General features: G+C 39.4%; 2 protein-coding genes across 2 annotated transcripts in view; both read left to right on the forward strand.

The window, feature by feature from the left end:
- LOC127452486 (syndecan-2-B-like) overlaps positions 1 to 22,053 on the forward strand; it is a 662,603-nt gene that overhangs the window by 627,756 nt on the left and 12,794 nt on the right. The window lies entirely within an intron of this gene.
- The window catches only part of LOC127452480 (trafficking kinesin-binding protein 1-like), a 76,573-nt gene continuing 56,696 nt past the window's right edge, over positions 2,177 to 22,053 (forward strand). The window contains exon 1 of the mRNA XM_051717934.1: positions 2,177 to 2,380. The gene's annotated coding sequence lies outside the window, so the exon portion shown is untranslated. The remainder of the gene's footprint in view (positions 2,381 to 22,053) is intronic.

The raw sequence follows: 22,053 nt of genomic DNA on the forward strand, positions 1-22,053 counted from the left end.
GGCATCTTCCAAAACCAGCTAGTTTGTGTTTCTGCATACCTTATGAGCCGTAAAGTTTGTTTCCCCTCTGCTAGCTCTGCATTTGAGAGTGAATTCCTCTGCCTGATGGCCTTGATTGACCAGGACTGGGATTGATTGTTCTGATAGCAGACATGGCAGTCATAATGGCTTTGTCTGACACTTTGATGGTTTGAGGTTAACTGCTGATCCCAGTACAGCAGTAGATCACAGGACTGGGTGGATGGAAGTGAGAGTTGAGAGCAGGCTGCTTTCCATCTCTATTAGCTAAATGAATTGCTGTATTGATGTGGCAGCTTTCATGAAAATCTTTGGGGTGTTTTGTGCACCACATGTGGTGGATTTGTTTGTTCATAATAAGCTTAAATAAAGTGTGTTTGTGTTGTTTAACACTTCAGAGATATTTGATCCTACCAATCCCATATAAAATACTACATGATGCAAGACACAGACACAGCCTCTGGTCAGCATTTAATGAATGATATGTACCTCAAATTGTGCAGTTTATGGAGGAGATATTATACTGTTACTTTTTAAACTATTAAACAGGTGAATTATGGGTGTAAAAAGTACTATAAGTAATAGTTCACCCCAAAATCAAAATTCACTCATCATTTACTCACCCTCATGACACCCCTGATGTGTATGACTTTCTTTCTTCTGCAGAACACAAATGAAGATTTTTAGAAGAATATCTCAGCTCTGTAGGTCCGTACAATGCAAGTGAATGGTGGCAGAACTTTGAAGCTCCAAAAAGCATATCAATGAAGCATAAAAGCAATCCATGATATGATAAGTGTGGGTGAGAAACAGATCAATATTTAAGTCCTTTTTTACTTTAAATCTCCACCTTTGACCAATTCCAACCAGTAGGTTGCGATATGCATGAAGAATGCGAATCGCCAAAAAACAAAAGAAGAATGTGGAAGTGAAAGTTAAACTGGATATTTACAGTAAAAAAGCACTTAAATATTGATCTGTTTCTCACCCACACTTATTATATCACTAACGAAAAAATTGACTAAACCACTGGAGTCATACGGATTACTTTTATGCTGCTTTTTGGTCTGTTCCAAAACTTTATAAATAGCCTTGCTGTCTCCTGCCTACAAAGGTAGCTGTCTTGTATGGCAGTATCCTAATTGTATGAGGCTGAAATGGAGCCTCATAAGAGAGCAATTTGGAACGCTCTACATACAGTATGTGGCAACTCAGCACATCATTCAACTATACCTCCTCACACTCATCACACAAGGGACTCCACTCACAATTGATTTCAATACAGGAGACGTGAGAGGAATGGCGCGGTACTCTAATCAGCATAAAAATGCATATCAAACACACTTTTTGGGTAAAATATTACGTTTTCTCTCATATTATTTTTATCAATACTTGTCAGTGCTGAATGAATTATAACTATATTTATAATCTAAATTTGTTTCGCTTCGTCCGCCATCTTGGATTTATTTTTCTGCCGAGCACATCACAGTGCATTCTGGAATCGCCTACCAAGGGAAGGATACATACGAATCTTACCTTAGAATTTAACCAAAACGAGATGTCTTAGGAGGCAGCATAATCAAGATACCTACCTTTTGGAACAGCCTTTGCGAGAAATTTAGATTATAAAAATACACATAATCCATTCAATACTTAAAAGTATCAATAAATAAATGTTTAATATGATACAAAACTGACTATTTTACCCAAAATGTGTGTATGTTAGGGTTAGGGTGCGTAGTTATGCTCATTTTAGGATCGCGTTGTTTCTCTTGCAACACTTGTATTGAAATCAATTGTGAGTCGAGTGTCCCGTGCGCTGCACATGAGGAACTCTATTTGAATGATGCACAGAGCTGCTGCCTATGTAGAGCATTCCAAATCGCTCTCTTATGAGGTATCATTTCAGTAAGGATGCTGGCATACAAGACAGCTGCCTATGAAGGCAGAGACAGCGAGGCAGCTCACTAAGTTTTGGAACAGACTAATACTGTAGGCCTTCTGTTTACTTATCATTTCTTACCCTTCTGTCTTGCGCCCCAGGTCTGTCCTGTCAGAGATGCTCTTGATTCTCTGACTAAGAGTTAAAGCACACCCGGTTGGACTGCTCTCTCTGGGCGCTGTCCTATGGCTCCTGGGGTTGACCTGTGAAAAGCAGTCAAGCTGGACACCTCGGTATCGCCCCCCACTGCCATTGCCTCAGCCCTACCCGCCCCTATCTGCCCTCAAAACCCTGATCCTCATTGCCAACGCCTCCAAGCCCCACCCACCACTGCTCCACACCAGCAGGAGGAGCAGTATGTAAGCGAGGTCACCATCAGTGATGACTTCAAGATTTGCAGAGATGCAGGAACCATCACAGGTAAGAGTGCAAAAAGGTCAGAAGTGAAGGACTGTCACACTGTAAAGGGCTGATGCTGTGAGTTGCCATGGTGATCAACTATAACACCCTGTCTACACCAAACAGAAAATCTTCCCATTAAAATCAATATGCTGTCTCCACTGGATACGTCCGTCCCGTCACGCCAACAGTAAAATGATGCCCTGTTTTATTTTATGCTCCTTGCGCTGGCACTAGTCCTGCCAACAAAACAAATAAACGGCTTGAAATGTTCGCTTTGATGCAATCCAGTGTAGACAGCCTCAAGTCACTGTGATGTGACACGACATCGCTCGTGTTCGGTGTAGACAGGGTGTAGGGCTGGGTGATATGTCTTAAAAAATGATATCTCGATATTTTTCAGCCTATTGACAATATTCGATATATATATCTCGATAATTATGTATTTGCTCTAAAATAGCTCAAGTGTTTTTTGTTTTGTTTTGTTTTAATCAGAGGAACCATCTTTTTTTTTTTTTTTTTTTTTTTACTAATTCCAGGGTAATATAATATAAAGCATAATGTTATAAACTTACACTCAATATTTAAAAAAAATTATCATATAAAAAAGTTTGCTAGATTTACGCTGCTAAATAAGGCGGAAACGTGTCATCACAGTCTGTGAAAATGTCTATGTATATTTGACAGTTTACAATGTTCTGCATTTCCGGAAATGCTGTAATCTCCTGCTTTTCTGTTATTCTGTGCCATGTTTGTAGATTTGTATAATAACTTGTAACTGTTACTAATGTTTGGAATTGCATAAATGCTTGAACCTGCATTACTTTGATTTCAGAATGCACGTGAACTGATCTGAGAGCACTGCCATCCGCGTGCACACAGATCAGCGCGTCACCGGTTTGTTCCGAATCACACACAGACCGTGTTTATCTATCTTTAAATCACAGCCTTTTGTGAATATCACATACCGTATGACCAACTCGCCATTTTTATTAATTTTGCAGCCCTGAAGGATTGTGAAATTAGTCTACTGTTGCGCTCTTTATGAAACGTAATGGCCAAATGAAAGCACATTAAAATCATCGCGATATTCACGATGTTGGTCAATTTTAAATCGTCAGCAAAATTATCTTGATTATATCGTTAATATTCAATATATTGCCCAGCACTAACCAAATAATTCAATTTAATAAAATGTATTGAGAATATATTACCTTAAAAGAAAACTGCCATCAAATCAAATGTGGTAATGTGTATAACAAGGTTTAGAATAGAATTTTAATAACTTTAATAGGTGTTATAAATATAAAGCAAAAAATAAATAAATACAGGTGCATTTCTTGCCCCCGCATTTTGAGTTTTAGGGGTATTTTTGTTGCTTTTTGTGGCATTTTTGCCCTGAGCCCCCCTTATGGCAGTATCTACAAAGCAGGATGGCAGATACTGTATAATATGAATACTATTTATATTACAATTTACAGTTGCAAATACGTCCACAAAATTACTAATTTCACCCAAAGTTCTCTCAAAATTCACTCAAAAATGTTTGAAAAAGTGGGCACAGTTATTGGCCGATGTCAATAATCTCAGTATGGCCAAATATCAGCCAATTTATTTATTTGGCCTATATTTGGTCTATTATAATTTTTTATTATTATTATTATTTGTTCAGTCAGTTAGTTATAGAATATTGAATATTAGTTAGATTTTTAAACATTTGTGGCCAGATACTTTCAGGTCCAGTTTATGGAGTTGTAAATAACTAAAGCTAAATAAGCTTTAGTTATTTCACAACCATGATTTGCTACTTGCTAGTTAGTTGCAGGTTGTATTAGGGGGCGGGACATTATCACTCTAGAGAGAATTTGATTATAAAAATCTGCGTGGTGCAGAATGAGTAAAATATTTTTGATCTGTTTTCACTAAAAAGAACGTTAGAAATGTGTACAGTATATCTGCTGTTTTCGACAAGATTTAAGAGTACACTTGCATATAGGTTGCTTCGACATGGACTTAAAGCCACGGGACATTTTTTGATTTCATGTGGTCTTTAAGGCATATCGTCTCATTGTGCCTTATTCATTAAAAACAAGTAGAACGAATTTCTGTAGAAATTGTTTGAAATAACATTCTTGTGTAAATTGCTGCATTCAATTCAATGAGACGGTTTACATAAGGATGTTTTTACAAACTATTTGTGCAAATTTGTTGTGCTTGTGTTTCATGAAGGAGCCCTATTTAGTGTAATGTACTGGATTGTAATGTTTGTATGAAAACTGTCTACTAGCTGAGAAGTAACTAATTGCTTCTAATAAGCCTTTTTGAAAGACTCCCTCTGTAACTCAGTTCAGTTTTTCAGCATGAGTAATGCTATGATGACCGCCTATACACACAGGGCAGTTTTGGCTCCATTATTTATGAAACAAGGCCACTTCTGAGTCATAAAGGTTGTTTTCTGGAACGCTGCAATCATGAGCAAACACTGATGCCAGACCTGTGCTGTCATTAACTTTATGTTTCTATTGCTCCTGGATTCAGTGACTGTGATCTTGATTATTATTGTCATGTGACACATTTCAACTGATCTTGGGTTAGTTGCTCAGATTTTTAGCCTTTTTCTGACAGTTGGAAAGAAACTACTCCCAAGAAATTCAATCATTTATTAGGGAATTGGAAAATCTTCTGAAACTTAGCTCATAAGACTGGCACAAACCCCTTTTTCCCCTTGGTCATAAGTTTGGGAAATAGGTGACCCATTCTCAGAGTCAGAAGTTTTCCACCCAGTGTGTTAAAAATAGCTGCAGTGTTAGTCTGTCAGGCTGGAATTGTGTCTCTTAGGCCCCCTTTACACCTTGCATTAAAATGCGTTTTTGGTGATCGGATTGCATTTGACCACATTAAATGACAGGTGTAAATGCACCCAAGATGCATTGTGAACAGATCATGATTGGATCACTGAAACCACATTCGGAGGTGGTCAGGAACGGATTCTAAATGCGTTTTGATTATCCGGATACAACTACGCAAGTAATGAATTACGTGATGAGGTTACGATACAGTCATCTGTTGTTAAAGCGCTGTGTTGCCAGTTCTTGCCTTTTTCTGTCTATTCAGCCATCGCAATGTGAAGAACAAAACAGACACTGTTGTCTTGCAATCTTGTCACCCGAAAAATGAACAAAATCCCGTGAATTATTCCATTGGAAGACACTTGGAATATCTCCCTCCTCAAATCCCCACTCGCTCTCGTTTCTCTCCTGTTTTCTAATAATTGACTTCTAATAATTGACACTCACATGAAACCAGTCTTCACTCGCGCATTTCAAATGAGAAACATATACAAAGCACCGAACGTGAGATTTATATCATTAGATTTGCTTCAGCGAGCCAAAATGTAGCTTTGTTGACGGCCAAAAAATTTTAAATGGACGAAAAACCCTGACTGTGAAAGTGATAGAAAGCATTTGAATTTCCATCAGTGTTTTTAAAATTCGCTAAAAGACGGAGAATTTTTAGTTACCAAAGGCTGTAATGTAGGCTGATATGTAAGTAGTGTTTTCCATTTTGCACAGGTAACTTTGATCAGATCAGTATCCAATCACAGTAGAGACTCAATTGACTGCAAGGTGTAAATGCAATCCAGCTAAAGAATATTCAGATACTATCCAGATATGAAATGCATGGTGTAAATGGGGCCTTAGTTCCAGTATTGTATTGATGTTCAGGTCTAGTGCTTTGAGTACAGGGGTGACAGACAAGGATGGGACGATATTAAAGGAATAGTTCACCCAAAAAGGAAAATTCTCTCATCATTTACTCACCCTTATGCCATCCCATATGTGAATGACTTTCTTTCATCAGCTAAACTCAAATGAAGATTTTTAGAAGAATATCTCTGCTCTTTTGGTTCATACAATGCAAGTGAATGGGTGCCAACATTTTGAAGCTCCAAAAATCACATAAGGCAGCATAACGGTAATCCATAAGACTCCAGTGGTTAAATCAATATATTCAGAAGGAATAAGATAGACCTTATTCACACTAGCACCATCTTTGATTTTTTTATGGGAATGACAGTGAGGCTGTGAGGGATAGACTTAACATCTCTTCAATGGCACGAATGGTATAAAGCTGTATAAAGCTCCTAGATCATATCTGATTTACCACAACTCATTTTGTCTGGAGTTCTTTGTATACTGAATGTTCTTGGACAGATATTTTTATCAATGTTTTTTCCACGGAACTATCCAAAAACACTTTAAACTGCAGTACAGCCTATTGAAGAGACTGTAAGTCTATCCCTCACAGCCTCGTTGTCATTCCCATTAAAAAATCAAAGATGGCGCTAGCGTGAATAAGGTCTATAGGTGTGGGTAAGAAACAGATCACTTTCACATTCTCCTTGTGTTTTTGGTGATTTACATTCTTCATGCATATCGCCCCCACTGGGCAGGGAGAAGAATTTCAAGCAAAAAAAGGACTTAAAAATTTAACTGTTTCACACTCACACCTATCATATCACTTTTGAAAATAGGGATTGAAACACTGGAGTCGTATGGATTACTTTTATGATGACTTTATGCGCTTTTTGGAGCGTCGGCACCAATTTCAGTGCATTGTGTGGATTTACATAGCTGAAATATTGTTCTAAAAATCTTCATTTATGTTCTGCTGAAGAAAGTCATACACATCTGGGATGGCATGAGGGTGTGTAAATGATGAGAGAATTTTCACTTTTGGATGAACTATTCCTTTAATTTCTGTGGCTCATTGTGGTCGATATAACATAAAATACATGTTGTTAAATTCTTCTTCTCTTTACTGGATGGAGAAACAGCTCCATGTCTCAATGTGCAATGGATATTGTCCACTGTCACCTGCATAAACTCCTGCAAATAACCAGTGTAAAAAGTCATTTTCTCCTGAGTCGTCTTGACAGCATAGAAAGAAATAGTTTCCGGTGCTGCTCCGGTTATAAGTGCGCCCTCTGAAGCAAAAAGCAGAAGTGTTTAATGTAGCTCAACTAAGACACCAAGGTCATGGGGTCGATTCCCAAGGAACACACAAAGTGACAAAAAAATAAATAAATGTACACCTTGAATGCACTGTAAGTCGCTTTGGATAAAAGCATCTGCCAAATGCATAAATGTAAGTGACCGTGCATAGAGACCATTAACTGGGACACTGTCTCTGCACCTGGATATCCATACTTCTATACTATATAGAATGCCAAAAACAGTATGCCAATGGAGTTGTATGTCCGAATCCACAGTATTCATGAAGCAGTAAGTGAGAAATACCCAGATGACATACTATTTCAGGCGAGAATCTGAAGTGCGGATCGACTGGACACTTAACGGTCCCATAATCCCTCGGGAGCTGAGGCAACATCACGTTCAAAACACTGGATTTAAAAGAAAGGCGGTGAACCACGAGTCGGACTGCTCTTCCCAATTGTAAGTGCATATATACCAAGATAATTGTTACTTGCGCTTAAATTGAGCTTGATTAACAAAACCAGAGCAGATAATTTTGGTGTTTGTTGTTCTTAGGTCATATATGCGGGTCATGTTTCAGTGCCCACGTCCCTGGATGAAGTACTGTATGTCCGAAATCTATTCAAACTACTTACCTAAAATAGCGTTCTGTTTTGGCAACAGATACGTGCGTCCTTCATCAAATGCAGTACATACTGTGACAGTACATGGTTGCGTATGCAGTTTGTGTGTGCGAGTCTGTGACATAGGCCTACTCGTTGAACTCTTATAGTGATATTACCATTTTAGCGTTGGTCATACAATTGAATGTAAACCTTATTATTTGTAAATTGTACAAATTATTTTAAACAGTGATGGCTCATATAATTATTATATATACAATGTTATGATATAATATTAATTGATATAATGTAGAATATTTTTTTTTAAGTTAAAATGTGATTATAATAATGATGCCAAATTATTAAATAAAAAAAATACACTTTCACATACTTTTTCAAAACAGGTTCTGATCAGTTCTATTGCTTGTTATGCCTTAAACTATATTTATAAGCCTAAATGTGGCCCAAAATGTTTTAAAATCTTCTTTCTTATAGATAAAGGTATTTGAGAAACTCTAATTATTTAAACTTTGAGCATTTATATTTTGTATTAAAGAACTTTATTTTGATGATAAATTATGCATTTTGTTCAAATGTTTTTTCCTAAAAAATTAACAATTTTCTGTCATACTTTGTCAAAATAATATTGAATCAAGATTTTATCAAATTGTGAACCTCATATCGCATATCAAAATGAATCGTGAGATATGCAATATTTCAAAAAGTCCAGTATATCCTGATGGAAGCGCTCGCCTTGCTCCTCCGATTACACTCCCATGTTCTCCTTGAATTTATCAAGATGAGCATTAAGGGTATGGACTTTGAGGAATTTCAGAGGTGGAGCTGAGGAGAGAAACCCATACTACCCCAACCAAAAAGACCTCAATGACTTGATTAGAGATCTTGGTCTCACCAAGTCCAAAGCCGAGCTTTTGACATCTCAGCTCAAGCAGTGGAACTTGTTGGATGAAAGTGTGCAAGTCGCAGATCAGAGGAAGCGTCACCAACCTTTTTCCAGCTTCTTCACCCATCAAGATGGGCTCTGCTTCTGCCACAATGTGACCAGTCTGTTCGAGGCAATCGGAATCACCTGTAACCAGAATGAGTGGCGCCTCTTCATTGACAGCTCATCTAGGAGCCTCAAAGCCGTGCTGCTCCATTATGGTAACAAGTACCCGCCTCTTCCCCTGGCTCACTTGGTGCACCTCAAAGAGGATTACAACAGCATCAAGACCTTGCTGGACGCCTTGAAGTATGATGAGTATTACTGGGAGGTCATAGGGGACTTCAAAATGGTGGCATTCCTGATGGGTCTCCAAGGCGGTTTTACCAAGTTTCCCTGCTATCTTTGCCTTTGGGACAGCAGGAACAACAAGGTGCACTACCACAGGCGGGACTGGCCACAACAGACTGAGTTCTCTGTGGGGAGGAACAACATCAAGTGGGAGCCACAGGTGGACCCCCAGAAGGTCCTGATGCCACCACTGCACATCTTATTGGGCCTTTTGAAACAATTTGTCAGAGCTCTAGATAAGGAGTCGGCAGCCTTCAAGTACCTTCAAGACTTCTTCCCTAAGCTGTCTGAGGCAAAGGTCAAAGCCGGTGTCTTCGTCCGACCACAGATAAAGAAGATCCTGGAGTGCAATGAATTCCCCAAAAAGCTCACTAGTAAGGAGAAAGCGGCTTGGAACAGCTTTGTCGCAGTGGTTCAGGTTTTCCTGGGCAATCACAAGGCCGAAAAGTATGTGGAGCTGGTTGAGACTCTGGTGAAGAACTATGGCACAATGGGCTGTAGGATGTCCCTCAAAGTCCATATCCTTGATGCTCATCTTGATAAATTCAAGGAGAACATAGGAGTGTACTCGGAGGAGCAAGGCGAGTGCTTCCATCAGGATATACTGGACTTTGAATGCCACTACCAAGGACAGTATAATGAGAACATAATAGGAGACTACATTTGGGGGCTGATTTGTGAAAGTGATTTACAGTATAATCGTAAATCTCGAAAAACTTCTCACTTCTAAATCTTTTGTAGTCATTTGTGTATTACTTTAGTATAAATACATGTTGTTTTTTCTGACTTTATGTGAACGAAAATACACAAATTCGCCCGTTTTCTCATTGGAAATAGGTACATTTCAAAATATCACTGTCCTGGTCACAAAAGCAAAGTCTGTGGGGAATAATAGCCATTTTCTATACTTTTGAGGCATAAGCAGTTAGTAAATAACACTTACTACCCAGGAACAAAAATTGTGTTACATAGTGTAATTTTTGATCCACGTTTTTGTTGAGTGGCAGTTTAATTAGTTTGTGGACTAAAAAGAGTAAATTAGTGCGTTAAGGCAAGTTTTCTCCTTTTCATCTGTAAGAAAACGTTTCAGTGTTTTTCCTGACTTTTACAGCGCTCACCCCGCTTTTAAAGGACTTACTGTTTGAAGAGGGTGTTATCATGGCCTCAGCCAAAGTGCCTGAGAGCCCCGGAGGGAAAGGCCTTCCTCCTTGCCCATGTGCGTGCGGTGCGTGGATTTCTGCAAAGGATTCACATACTCCCTATAGCACAGGCTTGGGCGCTAAACACGATCAAGCTGTGCTATCGAGCTCCGATGGCTGTACCCACTGTGCTTAATTCTTGCAAAAAGTTTGAGAAAGAAGACAGGGTGGCAGTGGGGGGGGGAGAGGACCTGTGTCTCTCCTCTCTCGTGGGAGAAGAGGTTATGGAGAGTTCTCGAAGCCCGTTCACATGGGAGGAGTTGATGGACGAGGCATTCTAAGCTCTTCCCCTGCTGTTTGAAGACCGGTTAGCTGGAGAGGGAGATGATTGCAAGGATGAAGTGCCATCAGATATCCTTGAGGAAGACGATGACGATGCTATTCTCCCCCTGAATTTGTCCTGGCCTCTGAGCACACAGGGAGGAAGTGCCCCTTCCCCTGTGCAAGCTGATCTGGATCTCATTGAAGTGGCCAACCCAGCCGGCAGTCACAGGAGTTGTACGAGATCTGTATGATGGGAAAAGGCTCCCTTCCCATCTCCTGCCAGCAAGGCAATTTATTCCAGCCATACCGGATTGTGTGGACAAAATGAAGAGATTTTGGGACAAACCCTTCTCACACCAGGTACCCATTAAGGGTTTCTCGAGACTGGATGTTCACGACATGGGGGAATTTGGTATGGCAGAACCCCCCGTGGAAGTCTCTGTTGCGAACCACTTGAACCTGAGCCGCCGGTCAACTTTGTCTCCCACCGGTGCTTCATTGACTGGAAAAACAGAGTGTTTCATAGCCTCTAATTTTCAAAAGGTATACAGATCCTCTGCATTAGTGGTTCGGGCTCTGAGTGCGATGTCTCTCCTCACGAGTTATTAGAGGAAATGGGACATCAGTTGGATTCAGGATCTCCCAACCCAGCACTTGGGAGGAGATTTTCGTAATTGCGGATCTGAATTTGTGCTCGTCACGTGGCACAGTTCAGAGCTGTGGCCGAAACATGGGCTTGGCTGTTGTGGGAGAAAGAGCTTTGTGGCTGAGTCTGTCAGGACTTTCAGACAAAGAAAAAGTGGAGTTTTTTGATGCCCCCGTGGACCCGAAAGCTCATTTTGGCGCCACACTTTCAGCTATGTGCAAACGGTGTGACATTCGGAAGAAGGAGGGAGAGGCATTTGAAGTTTATCTCCCGAGAAAGCCCACTCCGTGATCTTATCAGCCAAACCAAGGAGGTTTCAGGCCCTCCGAGAGAGGAGGACAGTCTGTCTACCAGCCGCCTTGTCTGGCCCACCTCAACAACCTGGTAATACGATGCCTCAACAACCTGGTAATACGGCTCCACAACAGAAACCTGGCCACTCCAAACCCAAACAGTCCTTTGCAGACACAGCTGCAAAGCACCATTCTGCTAACCCTCAGGGGGGAAAGAAGAGGTAGGTAACCTGAGGTCTGTCAGATTTGCCAGGAGGGGTCTTGAGTCAGCATCCAGGGCTTCTTTGTCCCAGTCTCTTACGAGACCAACATCTTCTCCATTCCGTGGGGAAACAGAGAAGGGAAAGTTTGAGTGTGCTACTGCCAACAGTGTGTGGAGCAGTAGCACAGGTTGCTTTAGTGTCCCCTGTAAGTTCTCTTCACCCTCCACCCACAGGGTTTGTTCTGAGGGCAAAAGAGGAAGTATGCACAAGCAGTCATACAACAATAATAAATTGTTCTCTGTTGCATGCAGGCTGTGGGTCGAGGTCACAGTGATGTGTGAAAACAGAAAAAAATTACCACACAAAAATAAAACCAATAAACTATCACTCCCGGCTGCTATCGCAGCTCCCCTCTTCGCCACTAGATGGCGCCACCGCACTAGTGAGTGGAGATGGTTGGGGCCCACTCCCTGCTCATGCCAAGAACTGATGCGCTTGCGCAGTTCATCCCTGGGTTTTAAACACAGTAGAGAGGGGCTACAGGCTTCAATTCGCTGTAAAGCCACCTCTTTTCAGTGGAGTGGTTATGTCGGCGGCCCAGGGGGATTCAGCTTGGATATTAGAGGAAGAAATATCCTCTTTAGTGAGCAAGGGAGTGATAAGAATGAGACCGTTGGAAAAACGGCATCAGGGTTTTAATTCCTGGTATTTTGTTATTCCCAAAAGAGGGGGAGGTCTCCATCCCATTGTAATACAGGTTCAGTATAGTATAGGTCCTCAATAAACACCTCAAGAGATACAAGTCGAAATGCTCATGCTCAGAACTCTCATTCAATGCATCACGGAGACTGGTTTACATCAATACATCTTCAAGATGTGTATTTTCACATAGACATTTTTCTACATATAGGTACATATATACATGCAGGTATCAGGGTGTCAGCTTATCTGGATGATTTACTTGTATGCACGCCATCTCAGCGGCAAGCAGAGAGAAATACGAACACACTGGTGACACATTTTATCTGGGGCTCAGACTGAACTCCATTCAGCTTTGTGCGTTTCGCACCTTTATCTCCCTTTTTCAACGGGAGAGATCAGTTTCACTAAGAATGTGTCTCCAGCTGTTGGGCTTGATTGCCTCAACAGTGGCCGTGATTTCCCTGGGGTTATTGCGAATGAGGAAATTTCAGAACTGAACAGTGCCACTGCGCTCGATCGTCAGCGCAGCCTCAGTCACAGAGAGATCGTTTTGTCAGAATGCATGAACGCTGTCCGTTATTGGAGAGTCCTGTCTTTTTTCAGGACAGGGTGCCCATTGGGCCCCATTTTAGTGAGAAAAATGGTAACAACGGATGATTCTCTCACAGGCTGGGGTGCTGTGTTCGAGGGCAGAACAGTGATAGGTGTTTGGAAAGCACAAACTTTCTGGAGCTGCTAACAGTGCTCTCTGTTTCTAGTGCTCAGGCATTTTGTGAGTTTTCTCAGGAATCTTCACATGTTGATCAGAACAGCCAACACGACGGTGATAGCCTATATAAATTGGCAAGGGGGAATCCGCTCACGCCAGCTTCACAGTTTGGCAGAGAAACTGATTGTGTGAAGCAGCACGAAACTGTTGTCATTAAGCGCAACACATGTTCCAGGCATAATGAACAGGGGAGCAGATTTGCTGTCCAGAGGGAATCCGCTATATGGAGAATGGAAGCTTTACCCTCAAGTGGTGAGCCTCATATGACGGAGAAACAGACAGGTAGCCATAGATCTTTTTGCATTGCATGAAAATGCACAATGTCGTCTGTTCTTCTTCCTGGTGGGCGACGATGCACCTTTGGATGACAGAGATAGCTCAACTGCTTTACAACCACCCCTGGCCTCTACCGCTGCGCAGAGATCTCTCTCTCTTCTCAGATGTTGGCTCTCTGGGCCTGGCCCGTTAGAGGCTAAACTTAAATCAAATTGGTTTGCCCCAATAGTGATTGAAATGATCCAGAGCGTGAGAGCAGCCTGGACGCATTTGTTTTATGATCTCAAATGGGGAGTGTTTGAACGATGGTGTGCTGACAGACATATTGTTCCTTGCTTGTGTTCGCTGGCAGATGTATTGTGTTTTTTGCAAGACCTTTTGGATAAGGGCAGAGCCCTTTCTACGGTCAAAATCTATCTGGCTGCTATATCAGCATGTCATGTGGGCATCGACTCTGGCACTTTGGGCTAGCACCCATTTATTTGTCAATTTATGAGATGCGCTCGGAGGTTACACCCGGTTTCTGGACCAGTCGTTCCGCCGTGGGACCTGTCCATGGTCCTGAACGTGCTGTCTCAGCCGCCCTTTGAGCCACAAGAGTGTATCACATTAAAGCTGCTCTCCTTAAAGACAGCTTTATTACTTGCTCTCACAACTGCTAAGCTAGTGTGTGAACTACATTCTCTATCAGTTCATTCCTCATGCATGTGGTTCGCCCAGGGAGGTCTGAAGGTAACTCTTTGACCAAAACTGGCATTTGTTCCTAAAGTAAACAACTCCTCAGGCTCGTGCCAGTCAGTAGACTTGTTGGCTTTTCACCCATTGCCTTTTTCCTACATGGAGGAAGAGCAGTTACATTGTTTGTGCGAAGCTCTGAGTGCGTATGTGCAAAAGACAAGAGCTTGATGGGAGAATAGACAGCTTTTTATTTCAAAGTCTGACTCTCATAAGGGAAAACCTATTTTTCGCCAGCACTCTCACTGGGTGGTAGATGCGATTGTGTTATGTTGTAATAGCTCTAATCGTCCACCCCCGGATGGACTACGGGCTCACTCCACCAGGGGTATGGCCACGTCTTGGGCGCTATTCAAGGGCATTTCAGTCCAAGAGATTTGTGCTGCGGCAAGTTGGTCATCTCCTCATACATTTCTAAGATTTTATAGACTGGATGTAACATAGCCTTCTGTGGCTCACTGTCCTTGAGACGGGAATGCAACATACTATATAGTAAGCACAAATACATACTGTATGTATAAGGGGGATCCATAAGCAGAGCCATATACTTCTGTTTCTGATATCATCTCCTGAATATCAGGAGGGGTGATTTAGTACATTTGTTAGGTTCTGCATTTTCTCTGCTTGTGGCATCTTCTTCAGCCAGCATATCTGCAATTTGGGAGTTGTCTATATCCCTTAGTGAGATACCGAACGAGTGTTAGAAAGAGAACTTTAGGTTACTCACGAAATCCCGGTTCTCTGATAACAAGAAGTTAGGTATCTCACATCATTGTCCTCCTTGCAGTTTGCACGGAGAAGAGATATGCAGAGAATAAGGCAGCAACAGGTAGCTGTGGTTTATATTAGGGAGGTGGGACTCCTTAAGGGCTGCAGCGATTGGTCTGTCAATCTTGACAGACGTTGTGTCATTGGAGCTTCCACGATCGGTCATGCCTGAGGCGTTCTCTTATTGAGATGCCTCACTTCATGTTATCTGAGAACTGAGGTTACGTGAGTAACCTAAAGTTTTGAAAAGTACATTTCTTAAACACAGGTGGTCTAATCTAATCTGGCCTAAACAAACTTACTCTACATTTCAAAGATCTTGTCATTTGTAGATGGCATGTACTTTCAGACTGTTGTGCAGTATTCATTGGGTTGTCTGTTTTGCACAATTTGCAGCATGGAGTGTTCATCATTTTCATTACAGAAGTGTGCATTTTCATCAGGTAAAAGCATCTCAATCAATCCGTTGATCTTGTGATTAACAGTAATGTGTTTTAGCGTGTGTGTAGATCCAGCTCTGATCTGTGGGCAGTAGGGTAGCATTGAATTTGAATGGGTCTGCACATCCAGATTCTTCCATTCCATTCATTTGAGATAAATGCTTTACATCAAATTAACATAACTGGCAAGTGTAACTGAATTTTTGGCACCATTTTCAAGCTGTTGTAGTTTTTCCTTTTGCTTCCTGGAGACACATTGTGTGAGTGCTTGACAACTAGGCTCTGGTGGATTATCTCTGCTCGTCTTAAGGGGCCTGTTGTTGTTTAACCCTATTATGTTTATGTGTGTCTGTGTGTGATGAGAATGGACTGGAGACTGGAGATGACAGTTTTTGGTCATGTCCTCAGCTTAAGATGTCACCAAAGAGAGGGTGGAAAAGAGAAGGACCTCTGATCAGTAATTTTTTACTCAACACTCACAAAAATAGCTGTTATGTTTTTTGTAATGGGTTATCTACCGGTCTTATCTGAAAACAACTACTTAAACAGTGTTTGGCCAAAGTTGTCTCATGTAAAACATTTCTCAAGGACACTGATTGTCTAGCAGAGTAAGTTATTTCAGTGTAGCCTTCTGCTGGACATACAGTGGCCCCAAGAAGTACACTTAAAAACAAATGAATTTCTTTGCATTATAGGCCTATACCAAAATAATGCTATGTGGTTTACATTTAAAGGAATAAGAGCAATACACATCAAGCAAAACATTTCACAGAAGCATGTTTACCTAATAAAAAAATATACAGTATACAGGATTTTTTTTAAATTAAAAACATTATTTGGACACTTTCTGCTTGTCAAATATTAGTGGAAAATGTCCATAGTTTATGTGATAAACTACATTTGTGGTTACTCTGATAGGACACCTGTGTCAACTTCATAGCTTCATTTGTTTTAAGTTTTAGGCCACTGTATGTGATCCCACAGGGCAGATCCAGAGTCATGTTATGCTACTTGTTGACCAATTTAGATTATTTTACATGTTATGAGTTTGGGGTGTTAGTTGGTTTTATCTCTGCTGAATACTCCAGTGGTAATCACTGCTGAATGTCATATAGTCTGTTCAAGGCTCTTCCTATGATTTCCTCTGCTGTTATCACAGATTCACACTGCTTCAGTTTGCATATGGAAATACTGGGATGCCATTTCCTCCTGCTCTTGATGAGTAACAATTACTAAAACACTGAGAAACTTACTAAGCATCCCCTTACAGAAATTAAACCAGAGTTTTAACCAAAATGCCATTCTACTAGTTATTGTTGTTAATACTGTAAAATCATAAGATTTTTGCATTTTATGAAGGAAATGTGGGTGGTTCTGGCTAGGGTTGTCATAAATAGCTGTACTTCGATACCAAGGCGATGTAACAATACCAGTGTTTGTGCAGTACTGGAAGGACCGAACACCGACCGACTCAACTCGGCCCCCGTTTGCTGTCTGAGTGACACACTGTTTCTCCTTTTACAATGAAATGAACAATTAATCACATTAAATTCATGATATGTACTAGTGTGATTTATTGAAAAACGCAAAAGGATGCGATTCAAATATGCAGCCTGCATGTGCTGTGTGCTTCAAAGTGAGTGTATGAAGCCGCTCATATGCTGAAAACACCAAATTTTCTAAGCATTACGTGCTGTACTTGTTGTAGTATTTGGTGTAGTGCATGTTGTGAAGCTGCAGTGCCTGCAGTCTATACAGGTATATTTCTATAATTAAATCCCAGCATTTTGAGCATCAGTGAGTGCATTTGCATGCACGTTCTTACACGATTATGCTTAATAAGCCAACAACACGTGTGGTCATGTAAATGCAATAAACTGCCTTCCTTTATCAGTGTAAGGTCATAAACGGCATAAGAATAAACTGATCGACACGGGTAGATTTTTGCCCATTATGCCGATTTTGCATGGCATGTAAACACCTTAACCGCCGTTCTTACCGGATTATCCAGTGTGCGCATGTGTTGAGCGCATACCTCTTCATGGCTTGACATCATAAGTGGAGAATAACGTGATGTATCAAATGTCATGTAAACATGGATTTCTTGCCTTGTCAGATTTTTTTAATAAGCTGATTTTGGGAGTAATTTGTGTATATTGGTGTGCATGTAAACATGCTCGGTGATCACATTGGACCATATAACCAACTTCTTATCCAGTGGTGACAAACTACCATTAAAAACAGAGAACGGAATAGCCTTCAAGTCAAAATAAAAGCTTGATTAAAAATAAAAGCTTGAACCATGAAATTGAAGACATTGTTTAGATTATGCTGTGAGGATCTTTACTGAAGCAATTTATTTGATTAAAAAATGCAATGGTATGTTGAAAGGTAATTGCTCTGTTTTAATTTGATTAAAGTTTTCATTAATCCATTTGATTAGACACCATTTTGATGATGAAATTGAATAAAAATTGTAAACGTGGGGAAAAAACTGAATTTAAAAACAAACAAACTGATTTCATTGGGCCCTACTTGAAAAAGCAATGCTCACTTAATTGAGAAACTATTCAAGGAAACATGCAATTGTTTTAATTGATTATTTACATAGATACATTTAACATTGTTAAATAGGCTAAAGGAGTGTGCTTAATAGTATATATTTTTTCAAACACTTCCTGTGTTTCACACCCATACATGCGCCAAACAGACACTTTAGCTATACAATACGAGTCTTTAACAATTCATCCCAGGTTAGGACTGTGTATATAATTTTTAATGCAAGCAACGTGTTACATATTCATTTCAGCCCCTATTTTATCTGTCTCCATGATGATACATTGCTAAAAATTCACCTTCAGGGACATGTGGATGTTTGGTGTGGTTCAAGTTTTGTAACTGGATCTGCCTCCACTGAAGGACACAGCAGACGGTGAATGAGTGAGATCACCACCCCCCACCCTCCTCACGATATTGTGCTTTCCATGTTTTGCTTTCATACGTGATAAGATAAGTGTTTTGTAATACCACAGGCTGTTCATTAGTATATGAAAAGCTTTAGGTCATGTAACCTACTTTTCTAGAAGCTTGCTGGCCGTATTATCATGGCATGCTGCCATCTTGTGGAAATCTAGAGTTAGTGGTGATGGCCTACATGTACCACTTTCCAACATTTTTGCAGCAGTTAACAAACACTCTGCAGCCTATGTTTGCTTATTTTGTTTAATAAGCTTTTAAGAAACAATCTGATTTGTCTGAAGCGTATTAATCCTTCAGGATACAAATTTGATCCATATAAACACGTTAAATAGTTCAACATCATTTGCATGTTTGACTTATTGCGTTTCATATGATTCTGTTGTGTAACAGACATTTAGTCAAGGTTTCCTCTGTTAAAAATGAAGCCACACTGTTTAAAATCATATGTTAGGATCATTGTGCTGTGTGTGTGTCACATGTACAACTATGAGATGTTGTGACCATCAAATAAACCTGTCAGACAGTGTGTAGTAACAGCATCATAACATGTTGATGTTTTACTGTGTTTACTTGTTGAATTACAGTAGGCTTTGAATTTGTGTCATTGAGAAACAGGGCTGGTCTGGGTCTATTCAGTGCCCACACTCATTCAGAGGTGAACTTTGTGTTTTTGTGTTTGTGCTCATTTTGTGTGATGAATTTATGAACTTTGTTGCAGATTTGAAGCTGTTGCCGAAGGCAAACGCTTGTTCTGACTCACAGGAAAGATTATTTCAGAATGCCCAAAACAGAGGCAGTGTTTGACTGCCATTGCCATGGTAATATAACACTGTTGTGTCATTGTTAGGGCTGTGTGTACCGTGACTGAGGGCCAGACAACGCAACTGAACAGCCACTTAATTGTTGTATGCCCCCATCACCTCTCACTGTTGCTGATTGTAGAACCCCAAGAACATTTTTATTTTATTTATTTGTATTAGTATTTTGGGGCTTTGGCCATCTCATGCACTAACTGCAACAGTTCCCAGTACATTTTAATGCCAATATGGAATTGCTAACCTCATCAGGAGCTGATTTCAGAGTTGGAGCTGAACGATTAATCAAAATAAATTTGGATATGACGTAGTGCAATTATCAAACCGTAATTTCATTAAATAAATAAATAGTCTCTGATGGCTGCTCGCTGCGCTTTCTGTATGTGCTCAGCTCTGTTCTCTGTACCATATTTACTCATACACAAATGAGAGAGTGCCTTATATTTACAGTGCTCTAGATTCACTAATTACACTGTTGAATAATTCCAAATTTGCTTGGCCGCTAAAAGTTACTACACATATCTAAAGTAACTTAATAATACCAGGATATTTTTTATTTTATTTATTTATTTATTTTATGGACCGAAGAGTAGATGAGAGCATTTGTCTGCATAACAAGGCCATTGTCAACTCTAATGCAAACTTTCAGTGTACCGCCAAAATAAATGCTTCCGCCAAAATAAAAACTTCCGCCAAAATATAGGTTTAAGGATTTAACCGAAACTTATAGCAATGCTGCGTGTAAGTCAATAAATTATTACATAACGATAGTACTGTTATTATAACAATAATAATTATTATTGTTGTTGATGTTGTTGTTAATATTATACAAAAAATATATTTCCATGAACATTTCTTAACTTAATAATGACGTATTATTGGGTTCCAAAAAATAATGATGAAAAGTGGGTTAAGACCCTATCACAGAGTGGGCTAAAACAGGTACACAGTTCTACTGGCAGTAGAGCATCTTTCCTCATGACTTAATTTTGATCAAAAGGAAACACTCTTTCCTTCCTTCTTTCTTTCTTTTTTGTTTTATTGTTAATAATATTTTGCCACTTATATTGCAACCGCAGTATTTTTCAAAATTATTGCAATTCTGTTTTTTGTCCAGATTGTTCAGCCCTACTCTGAGTGTTTGTGTTGAATCATCAATGCAAGATATGATAATTGTTTTGTTCTCTGTGAAATGAAAAATAAGAAGTAACTGGCCGTTTTTGATATTCAAGATTAGAGGTCGGACGATAAAGATTTTGCCTATACCGGTAATTAACTGATTAATCGGCTGGAATCGGCTGGAAGTTTTTAAAATCAATTTATACAGTAGAATGTAAAAAAAAAAAAAAAAAAAAGAAATAGCCTAAAATTTTGCCTTTCAATGATGGTATCACACATAAATGTACAGTCTGCAAGAGTCCAAAATGAATAAAATCCCAGATGCAGTTTATTGTGCAACCAAAATCCCAATAATCACCAGAAAAAAGAAGATTTGGAGTTTAACACCGGATTATGAACAAGCCTGAAATACACTAAGTTATCGGATTTATCAGGACTCTTGTTTTGAAATTGTGGTTACTTCACTCAGTTACAATGCTTATATATAAGTATTTACTAAATCAAGCTTTTTATAGCCTATACATTCACCAGATCAAGAATTTTGTATTCCAATAAAGGCATACTGTATATACGTATTTCACCAGATGAGCTTTTTTATTATTATCAGTGTTGGGCGTAATGCATTACTAAGTAATTAATTACTGTAGTTAAATGACTGTAATTGTGTTAAATACTATATAGACTATAGAACAATTCTATATAAAGCAATAGTGAATTTAAAATAGAACTTTAACGTCTAATGTTAAAATGTATGTTTTCTAATTTAATACAGCCCCCTTAAATTCTTTGGCCAGTTCATGAATAATTTATTTGATTTTATATGATTTATTTGAAAGAATTAAAAGAACAGTTTCATGTCTATCCTTGTATTTTTCATCTGGTCAAGGTTGATCAGGGTTTTAGAAAGTAATAAGTAATGCAATTACTTTTCAGAAAGAGTAATTAGTACAGTAGTCTAATTACACTGTAGAAGATGTAATTAGTAGTTAGTAATTAATTACTTTTTTAGAGTAACAACACTGATTATTATAAGATTTTAAGTTTTAGACACGATGTGCTGATGGGGTATTTTTCCATAAAGACACATTTTTATTTTGATGTCTGCTACAATTTAGAACAGGGTTTATCTAAAAAAAATAAAAAAAATAATATATATATATATATATATGGGTGCATATTGTTAGTCAGTGATAGTTTTTATTTCACACCAAGGCCCCTGTTAAATTGTAGAACCAGTTGCTGTAGAACCAGGAATAAAATTAATTTAGCAGATAATTTAATGTTATTCTAAAGCTGCTTTAAATCTGTAAAGACTGACATATGAAAGAATTGTCAGAAAATTCTAATTGTTTGACATTAAACTGTTTTGTTTTTGTTTTTCTGTTTTTTGTTTTTTTCATATTTGATACATTAGGCTTTAAAGGTCATTATCCTCCTGAGGCCCAGCAATTCAGTTTTGTATAGGACCTTTTTTATTTAAGTTTTTCTTAGCCCATACATGTTACAGTGGTAAATCTTGGGGTATTATCAGAGGACTTCCTGGACTTTTCAGAGATACCAAATGTTTGAGAGTTTGGCCATGACAACTTCCTG

Source organism: Myxocyprinus asiaticus, chromosome 15, assembly GCF_019703515.2.
Source record: "Myxocyprinus asiaticus isolate MX2 ecotype Aquarium Trade chromosome 15, UBuf_Myxa_2, whole genome shotgun sequence".
NCBI classification, from domain to species: domain Eukaryota; kingdom Metazoa; phylum Chordata; class Actinopteri; order Cypriniformes; family Catostomidae; genus Myxocyprinus; species Myxocyprinus asiaticus.